At 38.1% G+C, this 14,959-nt stretch overlaps 1 protein-coding gene and 1 pseudogene across 17 annotated transcripts in view; one reads left to right on the top strand and one right to left on the bottom strand.

The window, feature by feature from the left end:
- Positions 1 to 14,959, bottom strand: part of PPP1R12B (protein phosphatase 1 regulatory subunit 12B) — a 246,914-nt gene that overhangs the window by 60,100 nt on the left and 171,855 nt on the right. The window lies entirely within an intron of this gene.
- On the top strand, positions 5,496 to 5,615 carry LOC118149597 (small nucleolar RNA SNORA70; annotated as a pseudogene).

Below are 14,959 nucleotides of genomic sequence, written 5' to 3'. Positions count from 1 at the left end.
CTAACTACTGATCTCCTTTAAAACTAAGATGGTGATGAGAGTAACCTCTGGTTGTCCTCATGACTTATTATACACTAATTATAATACATTAGCATGCTAAGAGACACTCCTACCAGTGACATGGTGGTTTACAAATGTCACGGCAACATCAGGAAGTTACCCAATATGACCTTAAAAGGGGAGAAACCCTGGGTTGCAAGGGGAGGAGAAATTGCCCCCACCTTCCTGGAAACTCATGAATAATCCACCCCCTGTTTAGCACATAATCAAGAAATAACCATAAAACCAGCAGCCCTTGGGGCTGCTCTGTCTATGGAGTAGTCATTCTTTTATTCCTTCACTTCCTAAATAAACTTGCTTTCATCACTTTGCTTTATGGACTTGCTCTGAATTCTCTTGTGTGAGATCTAAGAACCCTTTCTTGGGGTCCAGATCGAACTTTTTCTGGTAACAAAACCACAAAATCCTTCAAGGCCCAAAGGAGATCAGTAGTTAGGTAGACATTACCTAGTCTTTCTTTCTTTTTTTTTTTTTGAGACGGAGTTTCGCTTTTGTTACCCAGGCTGGAGTGCAATGGCGCGATCTCGGCTCACTGCAACCTCTGCCTCCTGGGTTCAGGCAATTTTCCTGCCTCAGCCTCCTGAGTAGCTGGGATTACAGGCACGCGCTACCATGCCCAGCTAATTTTTTGTATTTTTAGTAGAGACAGGGTTTCACCATGTTGACCAGGATGGTCTCGATCTTTTGACCTCGTAATCCATCCGCTTCGGCCTCCCAAAGTGCTGGGATAACAGGCTTGAGCCACCGCGCTCAGCCCTAGACATTACCTAGTCTTTCAAAAATGTCTCTGCCTCTTCCTCAAATCAATTTTTTGGTAGGTTTATAAACTTCTCAGTAGGTACAATATACAGTATTTTAGTTCAGATTTAGGTAAGAAGGTGATGAGTCAAGTATTACCAGTTAAGAAGTATAGTTTAAAATCTCTGTTCCTTCTTTTGGAATGGGGCAGTCATTTTCAGGCCTATTTATGAATATAAGATGCAAAGAAAAAAATTTTTTTTAATTTTCAACTTTTTAAAATTTCAATTTAATTTCAAAATATTTTTATTTTATTTTATTTTTATTTTTATTTTCGTTCATCAACTAACAACTATTAAGTTCATATTCTATGCAAGGTATTATTTAGGGATAGGGATATACAAAGTAAGACATGATTCATGTCTTCAAAGAGATTATAGGAAATCTCAAAATTTGTATCACAACAAAGATCTCCATACTGTCAATATTAATATCAAGCCCTACTCTTCCATATAATTTTATATAATTTCTGATCTCATAGTAGACAATTTGTTTTTAAAGGAGACCATCAATAGCATGCAGCCAAGTCAGAAGACACTCAAGAATTCGTAACAGCTTCATTTACTATTCTATGCTTTTATAGTGACGTTTTATTACTGGGCACTTAGAAGGGCCACAAATATTACTCGGGGGCAAGAGATAAATAAGAAGTTCCAAAGGAAATAGGAGGTCCTTTGTCACTACTTCTTCTGATTTTTTCACCTCAATCCTGTTTAATTTATGTCAGGTGACAATCCTCCCCAACTGTGGGGGATGGAAAAGATGATAACTCACATTTAATGTTTACTCCTGCACAGATGCTCCTGAGTAAGGGAGACATATTAGGGACTTTACCACAAAATGAATCACTTACCATCACTTCTTCTTTGAAATGAATCATTTTAGAATAGTCAGCCTTCATTCCAAATGTAAAGAAATACAGAACAAAAAAATGTCATGTAATTCTTTCAGAGTCATAAAAGGCCTTTGACATGTGTTTTTTGTGAACAAGCAATAAAAACTAAAATCAGACCAACAAAATATATCCACTAACAGCTTATGCATACTCTAGTGAGTTGCTGGGAGTAGGGGGAGGAGATGGTGCTATTTTGGAATACAAGGCAGCAACAGAGAGGCAAAGCAAGACAGGATCTACAAGTTACACAGCATAGAGCTCACAATAACTTTACTAGCCAACAAAATGTTCCCAATCTTGCTCTCATATATTTAAATAATCATGCCCCAGGGTTATGAATGTTTAAGTCTCAGAAACTCATTTAAGAGTAAGAGATTATAAAAGCCCTTTAAGAAAATCATTCTTAAGGTTAAGTCTTTCTCCCATGATCTGGGAAAAAAAAAAAAAAAAAAAAAGGAAAATCATTCTGCAAACCTGTCCTAGAATTGGTTCAGGAGTTTAGTACTTTGCAATTAAATTTAAGTTAAGCAATGGCTTACAAAGGAAAACAGAAGTGAAATCTACCTCTTTTAAATGTAAACAACATGGCTTTTCCCCCTTCACACTTTTTTTCCCACACTTTTTCTAGCCTTCACACATAGGCTAGAAACATCAATAAAGGTAGAAGGGGCAGAGGTTTTTCATGGGGAGCAGAAGGGACAACACTTACCACAAGAGCTTTTGAAAATATGTGGGCACACTGGTTGTGGGCATGGTAGAAGGTGGAATGTGGACAATAATTGGAAGGTGCTATTGGCATTTCAAATGCCATAATCAGGGATGCTGAATGCTTTCTATGCTGCAAACAGACCCACATAGTGAAGAATTACCCTGCCAAATGCTCATAGCACCTTGAAGAGAAAAAAAAAAACTGATCTGATCAGAAGCACTAAAGGGTATATTACATCTTTTTTGATTAGCTTAAAAGTAGCAAAAGGGCTCTATATAGTGTTAAACACTGAATAGGTAGCTTTAAAGCATATGATTTATCTGAAATTTTTGTTAAGACTATAGTTAAGAGTTAGGGAGAACTGGGGAGATAGTTTCCTCACATTCTTCAGACATTACAATTTAAATATGTACAGTTGTACAGAAATTTAATGTCAAGAAAAGTGTTTTAAAATTTAGGGAGAAAAGTACGGAATTAATTTCAAAATAACTTTTAAAATAAATAAGTCCATTTAGTTCTAAAAGAATCTGTGTTAAGTTGTGCTTATAATCTATATGCCAGGCAAACATATTACCACCTGGTGGCAACATACTTAAATTTAAGCTCACATGTTTGATAACAATGAGTTTCTTGAAAATGTCACCTATAACTTTAAGAAGGTTCAGAAAGTCTATGGAGACAAAGTTTCACTCTGTTGCCCAGGCTGGAGTGCAGTAGTGCGATCACAGCTCACCACAACCTGCACCTCTAGGTTCAAATGATTCTCCTGCTTTAGCCTCCCAAGTTGCTGGGACTACAGGCACATGCCACCATGCCCAGCTAATTTTTGCATTTTTAGGAGAGATGGGGTTTCACTATATTGGCTAGACTGGTCTTGAATTCCTGACCTTGTAATCCGCCCACTTCAGCCTCCCAAAGTGCTGGGATACAGGTGTAAGCCACTGTGCCAGCGTAAGTTTTTAAATTGTCATCAACTTGATTTTTAAAAATGTCCTGTTAGTTTTCTTTAAAGCCTATAAATGAGGCTGAATGGTCCATCAGGTGCTAAGAAAAAATAATTCTCTCCCATTTTTAGTTAACTGCAGAGTTTTAAGGAAAAGGCCCTAAGAAAAGCAATCTATTTATGATTCATCCAGAAATTTAAATACTTCAACTAGTCTTCATAGTGGTGAATTTACAGTTGATCCAGAAATAAAGGCCGCTCTGTTCATCTGGGTTTACTAAAAATACTCCCTCCCAACTTCTTTTTTTTAAAATAATATCAGAGATCCTGGAAGAGTATAGGAAAGACTCTTCCTAGTCAACAATGAACTGGCATGCACCCTTTTTGCTCTGCAGATACTTCTGATAAATACAGTGTCAATGTCTGTTCATTCGTTAGTTGTCTATTTGCCATCTATATACACTTTATCTCCGGTAAAAATACTGTAAAATAGTTGAAGATGAAAGATGCTATTGTACTACTAGGTTTATCCTCCCATTTTCTTTATTCTCAACTATTTTCTTTGGTTGCAATTGAATCCTCCAGATAACTAACTAATCCTTTTTATGCCTTTCACATTTCCGCTGAAGACCATCTTGTCCTCTTCATTAGGGCTCTGTCAGGAGAGGTTTAAGCTTTGGTTCTAGCTAAAAAATAAGGCTGTAGCTCTGAAGATGACATAAAAGTTTCTCCCTATGCCTAAGATTTCAAATATATGTATACATTTGAAAGAGCATTATTTTTTGGCCAGATGATTTTTGCTCATGGCAGGCAAAAAACAATTTGTGCATATATATGAAAACAAACAAACAAACATTCAATCCCCATATAATTCAGAAATAAAGTTTCTTCAGCCAGCTATGGGGATGGGGGAAACAATTCCCAGGGTACACACATTAATGGTCCTGTCAACTCTGCCATTTTCACATTGCAATGCCAATGCAATTCCACATAAACACAATTATGCTGAGGCAAACACTGTTGCAGAGTACAAGAACTACATATGCACTGCTCTAAGAAATACAACTTGTGAGGTTCGTGAGGCATGATAATGTTTGTGGCAAACAGGACCAATGTAAGAATCAAATTAATTAGATTCTTAGAGTCTCCTGCTTAGCATGCAGTACAGTAAACAACTAAGCTCCAGGATGACAACCACCACAAATTGTTCTCTTTGAGCACAAAGGACACGTAAAAGCCAAGAGCTGAGTGCCCCAGGCATGGTTCTAAGCCATTTGTATCATGTTAGTAACTAGGCAGGTCAATTTGGGTGGTGATGACAGTGTGATACTAAAGTCACAGATTGAATCTCTATATAACTTGGCATCATATTAAAACAAACCAAAATTTTTTTCTATGCCACAGACTGTCAGTGACCTAGCTATCTTACAAATACCTGCTGTTGGTCATAATACAGACCAAGAGTGTCCAAAACCCATCATTACAACTGGAATCAAAGAAGAAAGCAGGTCCACACAGAAGGATGAGCACAAAGTCAAAGTTTCAGTCCTTAAAACCTCTGCCACTAGGTATAATCAAATGTCTTTCTAGTGCTGTTTGTGGGAAGCATTCAGACTCTATTTTTGTCTTTCTTATCCCAGTTCTTAGCCTCTTTTTGTTGTTACTAAACAAGTTGGAGCCAAGACAATCTAGTGTAGATTCTGGCTTCCCTCTTTTTATTCTCTGAAACAGTTTATGTAAGACAAGTATTATTATACTTGTTCCTTGACAGTTTGATAAAATTCACCCCCCAAATTACTCTAGGCTTGGTGACTTTGGCAGGAGGTTGGGGAGGTAGTGGTTAAGTATGATTAAATTTCTTTAAAGTTTATTGGACTTCTTTGTTTTGCCATTTCTTCCTAAGACATTTTGATATTTTATGTTTTCCCAGAAGAGTGCCCACTTAAATTTTCAAGCTTACTGTTATAAAGTTGCTCAAAATAATGTCTTATATTTTAAATACGTTTTTCTTAATTTTGTCTCTATTTTTCTTCCTAATACTATTTGTTTACACCTATAGTTTTTCTCTAGATCAGCTTGTCAAAGGTTTACTGCATTTTCGCCTCCCTGATGAAGTTCAGGGTACAGTGGCTGGAAAAAAGCAAGATTCCCTGGTTATGCATGCAGCTCAACTGTCTTATGTGTTGCTTTAAGGGACCTTGAAGACATTTCCCTCTCCCTACTGTTGGCCAAATGAATGCCTCTGGTCTGTTTTTCTCTGCATCCCAGGCCCGAGACAATCATGTAAGATCACTTTGAGAAGTTCTTAGAACACTGTAGTCAAGGTGGACACTGGAAAGTAAAAAGGCTTACTGAATTTCATATCTTTTCAAAGAATAGCTTCTGCTATTAACACTGATTTCTACTGCTATTCTGTTTTCTGTTCATTAATTTCTACTTTTATCTTTATTTTACTTAATTTGGGCTTACGGTTTTCAGCTTCTTGAGTTGAAAGCTTAGCTCATTTATTTTCATTGTTTCTAATTTTTTAACCTTAAACATTTATTTAAGATTATAACTTTCTCTCTTTAGCTACTCTACAAGATCAACTGTGAAGTAATTTCACTGTTGTTCAGCTCTAAGTATTTTGTAATTCTCATTATAATTACCTCCTTACCCATGCAGTATCTGCAAGGAAGCTTATACTTTTCAAGTCTCCTTTTCTTCTTTAGCTAACTTTTTGTTGACATTACAAAAAAACTATAACTCCTCCATAATCTCAATTCTATATGTCTACATCCTATCTTTCCAGCTTATTCTTTCTACTAGGGTGACCCCGAACTATCTTCAACCTCATGGAATCTCCACGGTCACTCATGCTCTTGATGTCCCCTCACTCTCCTCTTTAGCTTACATTCCATGAGCTATCATTATCATCATCACATTCCCTCTTTTCATAGTGCTTGGCAAAACTATAACCTTGTTTAAATCCAGTTTTCTGCCTACTCCACACCTGCACCTGTGCAACTAAATGTGGCTGGAAAAAAAATACAACCATGCTCATTGGTCTCAATTTAAATTCATTATTTTGAACCATTAGACTCTAATGTGCACACAGATACTTCCCTTGTCTATTTACTTTCCTAGATAAATACTTCACCACTTTCCCTTTTAAATCAAACACCCAACACTTTCCTCCCTCATGTTTTTCCTTGGCTGCTGGTCTTGCTTTCTATTTCACCAAGAAAACTGAAGCAATCAGAAAAGAACTTCCACAGACTATCACCACATTTAACCACCATTTACCATCTTCTCGCCTGTTACCACTGATGAACCTAACATGCTTCTATTTGAAGCCAAATCCTTCAACTTGCGCCCTAGATCCTACTGAAGGACCTCATTAGAGCAACTCTCCATTCTTCCTTTGTCATTTTTGCTGTTGTTCTCCACTGGGATAATTCTCATGAGCAAACATGCAGCTTAAAAATACACCCTTTTCCAGCTAGGTGTGGTGGCTTATGCCTTAATTCCAGCACTTTGGGAGGCCAGGAAAGGAGGATCACCCGAGGCCAGGAGTTTGAGACCAGCCTGGTCAACATGGCAAAAGTCTGTCTCTGCTAAAAACACAAAAAATTAGTCAGATATGGTGGTGAGAACCTGTAATCCTAGCTATTTGGGAGGCTAAGGCAGAAGAATCACTTGAACTTGGGAGGCTGCAGTAAGCCGAGATCATGCCATTGTACTCCAGCCTGGGAGACAAGAGTGAAACTCCATCTCAAAAAACAAAAACAAAAACAAAAAAAAACACCCGCCCTTTTCTTGACTCTACCTCCCCAAAAGCTGCCACTCCATTCCCTTGCCAGCCCCTTCATGAAAAACTTATCTCTAAAAAAAATTAACTTTCTCAATGTTTCCAATTCCTCTCTTCTCAATGTGGCTTAAAATTACTTCAATTGGGCTTTCTGTCCCACTATTCCAACAAAACCACTCTTATCAAGGTCATAATGTTATAAAAATCAATGGTCACTTCTGTGTTTTTTTTTGAGACAGAGTCTCACTCTGTCGCCAGGCTGGAGTGCAGTGGCGCAATCTTGGCTCACTGCAACCTCTGCCTCCCAGGTTCAAGCAATTCTCCTGCCTCAGCCTCCCAAGTAGCTGGGACTACAGGCGTGCACCACCACACCCAGCTAATTTTTGTATTTTTAGTAGAGTCAGCGTTTCACCATGTTGGCCAGGCTGGTCTAGAACTCCTGACCTCAAGTGATTTGCCCACCTAGGCCTCCCAAAGTGCTGAAAATACAGGTGTGAGCCACTGCACCTGGCCAGAATCTAATTTTAGACATGTTGGTTTGAGGTATCTATTAGATATCCAACGGGAAATTTTGGCAGCTTGGTTATACAGATCTGCCAAAATGCTGTGGAGCATTTAGATGATATTTAAAGCAATGAGACTGTATCAGATAACAAAAAGACAATATGGAAAAGAAAAGAGGGTCCAAGAAGTATCTGGTGTCCTTTCCAGTGTGAGTGAAAAAAAAATGTATGAAGAAAGAGGTAGTTATCACCAGTGTTAAATGTTGCTGATAGGTCATATAAGAGGAAGACTAAGAACTGACCATTGGCCGGGCTGGGTGACTCATGCCTGTAATCCCAGCACTTTGGGAGGCCGAGACGGGCGGATTACGACATCAAGAGATGGAGACCATCCTGGCCAACGTGGTGACACTCTGTCTCTACTAAAAAATACAAAAATTACCTGGGTGTGGTGGTGCACGCCTGTAGTCCCAGCTACTTGGGAGGCTGAGGCAGGAGAATTGCTTAAACCTGGGAGGCAGAGGTTGCAGTGAGCCAAGATCGCACCATTGCACTCCAGCCTGGCGCCTGGTGACAGAGCAAGACTCTGTCTCAAAAAAAAAAGATACAATGAATTTTGGGGACTTGGGGGAAAAGGTCGGAGGAGGGTAAGGGATAAAAGGTATATTAGGTACAGTGTACACTGCTCAGATGATGGGTGCACAAAATCTCAGAAATCACCACTAAAGAACTTATTCATATAACCAAAGATTACCTGTTCCCCAAAAACTGGTGGAAATAAAAAATAGATAAATAAATAAGATTAGCTTCCTAGTTCCTTCCCCAACCTGCTTCATTTGTAGCCTCCCCCATGTCAGTTGACAGCAACTCTATCCTCCCAGTCACTTTGGCGAAAAACCTTGCAATCATCTAAAATTCCTCATACTTTCTGTCGCATCCCACAAGCCCCTCCAGGAGACGTTGGCTCTACCTTCAAATATACCCAGAATCTTACCAGCTTTCAACAACTCTATTGCTACCATGTGATCCAAGCCCCATCATCATTTCTTGCCTGGATTCCTGTAATAGCCTCTCAGCTGCCACTTTTGTCTCAAGTCTAATCTCAATACAACAGCTTGAATGATTCTTTTAAAACTTAAGTCTGATCACATCACTCCTCTACTCAAAATCCTTCAACAGCTCCTCATTCTGTGCATAGTAAGTGACAAAGGCCTATGATGCTCTATATTCACATTATCTGATTTTCTTTCCTGCTACTCTCACCTGTCATTTCTTTCATGTGCCAGTACTCCCACCATATGGCCTTTGCTGTAGCTGTACCCTCTGCTAGAGGACCTCACTATAGTACATGTGAAGAAATGTTCTTCCTTCAGATATCTCTGTGGCTAACTCTTTTGGCTTCTTCAAATCTCAACGTGTCAATAAGATTTACTCAGACCCACTGTTTATATTACAACCTATACTTTCTCTACCCAATCCTCTTTAAAGGAATTCTCCTTTCTAGTTTTTTTCTCTAAACTGCATCAGTGTCTAACATATCATATACTTTATTATGTTTACTGTTTACTGTCTGCCTTTCCATCTTACTCCTTTTATCTTTGTCTATATTGTTGACTAAAGGATTCCAAGAGCCTTGAATAATATCTGGCAAATATTAAACAAATAAATATTTCTTGAATGAATGAGTGAATACTGATTTTTCATTTAGCATGGTCACAATACACACATCCTACATGCGCTATATATCTGTTAGATTGGGCTGGTTAATTATGTTGTTCAAATCCGTTATGTTCTTGAATATTTCTGTCTGATATATTGGTTTCTAAGAGAGGTATGTTAAAATCTGCAGCACTGACTGTGGATATGCTACTTCTTGTTAATTCTGTCAGTTTTTTTTTTTTTTTAAGAACGAGAGAGAGAGAGAGAATTCTGTTTTTGTTTTTTATATTTTCAGTATCTAGAGTAACTGTATATCATCTCCATGGATTGTTCCCTACTAAGACATATATTTCTGTGATTTGATGATTTTAAGCAAAAACATGTTCACGTTTTAAACGACGTTCATGTTGCCAGCTTTCACTTGGTGATAACCAAGAGAAAAATTTTCCTGTATTTTTATTTTTTGTCTTTCAGTGTTATTTTAAAAACAGCATATGGAAGGATAATCTGAGTACCTCTGTGGCTTTGTAATTTATATTATGATTACTTACATATTTTATTTTGTATTTCCTACTTCCATGTTTTTCCTTTGCTTCTTTTTATCTTCTTTCCTGCCCTCTACTGAACGGAGTGAAAGTATTTAAAAAATTACCTATCTTTTCTCTTTCCGCTACTGATTGAGGAGTTGCACCTTCTATTTCTATATTTCTATTCTGTACTAGATACCTTATATTTAACATACTTAACTTTTTTATTTAAAAGTCCATAAAATTAATCTGTATCTTCTCTTAAAACAAGGGCTTTAGTATACATTTACAGCTGTAATACCATGTTGTTATTGCTAAGATTCAGTTCTAGCTTTAGAAGCATATTAGCTTTATCTCATATTTTAACATTTTTTGCTTTTGTATTCTACTTCCTTCTGCATTTATTTTTCTCTTTGCTGAAGAACATCCTTTAGTTCTTTTATCATCAAGAGTTTGTGAGTTGAAAACTTAGCTCTGGAGGGGACGATCGAAGATGGCCGATCCATAACAGCTCGGGATTGCAGCTCTCAGTCAAAGCGCAGAGAACTAAAGGACGCCACACTTTCAGACAAATTCTGGTCGCTCACGGAGCAGAAGATCCCCAGTGGAGGAACCACACGGGTCGCCAGCTCGACTCTTGTGGCCGGCGCAGGGGTTTCGCCGGCACCTCGGCATGGCAGCTCTCGGAGCAGAGTAAACAGGGCCAGCTCCCCTTCTGACCGAGGTTTGGAGGACCCACACAGGTCCCCAGCACCACTCCTGAGACCAGCGCAGCGGCTGCGATGGCACCTCAGCGCGGCAGCTCTCGGCGCAGAGTAAACGAGACTGAAGTCTGGTTCCCCTTCTGACCCAGGTCTGGAGCCCGGGGAAGGCAGAGTCGCCCATTACGGACACAAGAAGGAAGCCCGACAGGAGAATCCTGGGCAGAAAAGCACCATCAGTCTTAACGCTGCCATTCTGGCCCTGGGAACTAACAACCTGGACGTCCAATCAAGAGACCTAATCTGAAAGTTGGTAATTTCAAAGACCACAGGAGGATAAATTTACAACGATGGGAAGAAACCAGCGTAAAAAGGCTGAGAATACTCAAAATCAGAACGCCTCTCCCTCTAAAGATGATCACAGTTCCACATCAACAATGGAACAAGGCTTGACCGAGAACGAGCGCATCCCAATGACAGAATCACTCTTCAAGGAATGGATAATAAGAAACTTCTGTGAGTTAAAAGAACATGTTGTAGCCCAACATAAAGAAACTAGGAGCTTTGAAAAAAGGTTTGACGAAATCCTATTGAGAACAGACAACTTAGAGAGGAATATAAGTGAATTAATGGAACTGAAGAATACAATACAGGAACTCCGAGAAGTATGCACAGGTTTAAACACTCGAATTGTTCAAGCAGAAGAAAGGATAACAGAAGTCAAAGTCCAACTTAATGAAAGAAAACAAGAAGACAAGATTAGAGATAAAAGGATAAAAAGGAATGAGCAAAGTCTCCAAGAAATGTGGGACTATGTGAAAAGACCAAATTTACGTTTGATAGGTGTACCTGAATACGACCGAGAGAATGAATCCAAGCTGGAAAATACCCTTCAAGATATTATTCAGGAAAATTTTCCTAAACTAGCAAAGCAGGTCAATATTCAACCCCAGGTAATACAGAGACCACCACAAAGATATTCCTCAAGAAGAGCAACCCCAAGGCACATAGTCGTTAGATTCACCAGGGTTGAAACGAAGGAGAAAATACTAAGGGCAGCCAGAGAGAAAGGTCAGGTTACCCACAAAGGCAAGCCTATCAGACTTACAGCAGATCTCTCAGCAGAAACTCTACAAGCCAGAAGAGAGTGGGGGCCAATATTCAACATCCTCAAAGAACAGAACCTTCAGCCCAGAATTTCATATCCAGCCAAACTAAGCTTCACAACTGAAGGAAAAATAAAATCTTTTATGAACAAGCAAGAACTCAGAGATTTTATTACCACCAGGCCTGCTTTACAAGAACTTCTGAAAGAAGCATTACACACAGAAAGAAACAACCAGTATTAGCCTTACTAAAAATATACCAAAAAGTAAAGAGCACCAACATAAAGAAGAATTTTCATCAACAAATGGATCAAACAGCCAGTTAACATCAAATGGCAGTAACCCTAAATTTAAATCGACTAAATCCCCCAATCAAAAGACACAGCCAAAACCCAACGGCCTGTTACATCCAGACCTGTTTCACATGCAAGGATACACAAAGACTCAAAACAAAGGGATGGAGAAAGATTTACCAACCAAACGGAGAGCAAAAATAAATAAATAAATAAAAAGCAGGAGTTGCAATTCTCATATCGGATAAAATAGATTTTAAAGCAACAAAGATATAGTGGTAAAAGGATCAATGCAACAACAAGAGCTAACGATCCTAACACCCAGATAGGAGACTTAGATTCAATGAGACAGAAAATTAATAAGGATATCAAGGACTCGAACTCAGATCCGGAACCAGTAAACTTAATAAATATTTATAGAGCTCTCCACTTCAAATACATAAAATATACATTCTTGTCAATACCACATCACACCTACTCATAGGTTTAAATGAAACATTGATTGGCCATTATTAATACCCATTTTTTTTTCAGAATAAAGCAATATTTCCGTTCACCCTCCCTCTCTCTCTTCCTCTTTCTTTCTCTCCTTTACTCATTTTTTTTCTTTCCTTCTCAAAAATAAAAAAAAAAAAAGAAAACTTAGCCCTGTGTATCTGAAGATGTCTTTATTTTGCTCACACTTTGTATATAAACCACTGTATAAAATTGTAAGCTCAGTTATTTTTCTACAGCACTTTGAAGACATTAGTCCATTTTATGGTGTCTACTATTGCCAGACCTACTGCCAATTTGACTACCATTCCATTATTCAGAATTTTTTTGTTATATCTGTAGTTAGAATTTCAGATTTTCTCTTCATCATTAATTTCCTACAATTTTATTATCATGTATGTAGTTGTGGATTTATTTATCCTGTGTGACACATGGTAGGCATTTTCTATTTTGAAGATTCAAATTCATTTCTGAAAAAATTCTTAGCTGCAATTATTGTTGTTCTTATTGCCACTTTTTCATTATTTTTTCTCCTTTGCAACGCCTAGAAGATGTATGTTAGAGCTCCTCAGGTCATTTTTCATGCCCATCTCTCTCTTTCATTTTCTTCCAACTCTCTCTAAACTGCATTCTGAAAGATTTTCTCAGTTCTATTTCCTAATTCTCTAATTTTCTCTTAAGCTATAAAGAGTATGTACAGTCTAACTGTTCTTTTACTTCAATATTGTATTTTTACATTCCAATATAATATTTTTCACTTAAAGATGTCTAAATGCTTCTCTCTTACAGCTTTCTCTTGTTTCATTATCTGTTCTTGATTCTGTAAAATCTAATTTCTTCTGTACATACATTGAGAATTTTAACTTACTTTTAAATTTTCTTCAGATTGTTTTTTCTCAGGTATAAATGCTCTCATTTCTTGGGTTTTCTTGACTGCTTTTTCAAGATCTTAGATTTTATTGGGTTCTTTGGAATGTTTTGGGGGCTCAATTTTTATAACTAAAAAAAGTAAGTACCTGTATCTATAGGGCAGTTTTAAGTTGCCTCAGCTTAAATCTGATCATGTGCCAACCTTGAACCAGACCTTAAGTTGGTAGCTCTGAGTTTTCTTTCCTCCTAGGTAGCCCAATTCTGAATTTTTAGCCAAAAACTATTTTGGGTCCAAGTTCTATCTTGAGGGTTTCCTGTGCTTGTTTGTGTCTGCCAATTCTTCTTTACTTCTGGTCAGAAAAGCAGCTTATTCCTGGCTATGACATTGCTGGGATGAGCTAGACTAACCCAGCTCCCATTTGCAGTGTGCTCTTGGGTCCTGGGTTCATGCACAGACAGGATCATCACCAAAAAACAAACAAAACAAAACAAAAACCTGGTCCCAATTGCCCATATCCATTCATAGCACCCCCCTCCCCGCCATCACAGTGGCTTTTTATTACGGGTCCAAAGAGACTTTTCTTTCTTATTTTTAAGAATAACTATGTAATAAGACTCACGACTATTTAGAAGTCCCAGAGTAGCTTTCTCTTTTGAAATAATAGCAGTTCAATTTTCCTGACCTCACCAGTCTGTAAACATTAGCATATATAACAGAAATTTCAAACTCGAATAAGCGTGAATAGTAGAGACAAATTTCCATTATTTGGAATTTGTTTACATTGAAATAAATAAAAGATGTACTAGGAAATCAGAAATGTAAGGAAGATGATTTTTAAAGAGTTAAGAAACTTGGGACAGAAGCAGACTTTACTGTAAACCTTATGTACAAACTCCATCACTGCTTCCCATAAATGGAATCAGACTAAGCAAAGAAGAGGGTACTTTCCACAGCACCAGGAAGGGCCACTGCAGCCAGCAGAGTCCTGTAATAAGCACTAACCTTCACTCCTGCACCTGGAAGACAGCCATCAGCTTAGTGGAAAGAATGCTGAACTGGGAACTCAGAAATGTTCTAGTTCATTTTCTACCACTATGTCATTGTACAGCTTAGGCTAAGCCAGGCCTTCTTTTGGGCCCCAGGTTTCCATCTGTAAAATAAAAGAGTTGGGCTAGAACAACTTCTAATGTACCTTCCAGAAATAATTTTCTGTGACCTTAACAGTTTGGTACTTTATAAGTAGGCTGAGTCCTCCATTCTTCAGCTTGCTCAGTAATAACCTACCAGGTAAAAGAAGAAAACAATGCCATTTCTGAAATCAGTCTTCAAATCAAATGAGAGAATCACCAGATACATGGTTTTGTTTGATCACCACTCTGCAAAGGAACAGCCTAGTAGCTGACGTTTCTGTGTGGGTGTACACACAATCTAAGTTTTAAATAGAAAAAGCAAACCAACCTAGACCAAAACAAAAACCCTCCACACAAGCTCCAGACACAACAGACATTAAAAGCTCTTTTGAACAAACATGTCTGTTTTTAATAGCTGAGAAGACCAAAAAAGAAAAAAAATTTCAAACTGACCAGATACAAACGTAGATAAAGATAAA

This window comes from Callithrix jacchus, chromosome 19 (assembly GCF_049354715.1).
Source record: "Callithrix jacchus isolate 240 chromosome 19, calJac240_pri, whole genome shotgun sequence".
Taxonomy (NCBI): Eukaryota; Metazoa; Chordata; class Mammalia; order Primates; family Cebidae; genus Callithrix; species Callithrix jacchus.
Note: the sequence above shows the minus strand (reverse complement) of the source record. Positions and strands in the feature narration are given on the sequence as shown.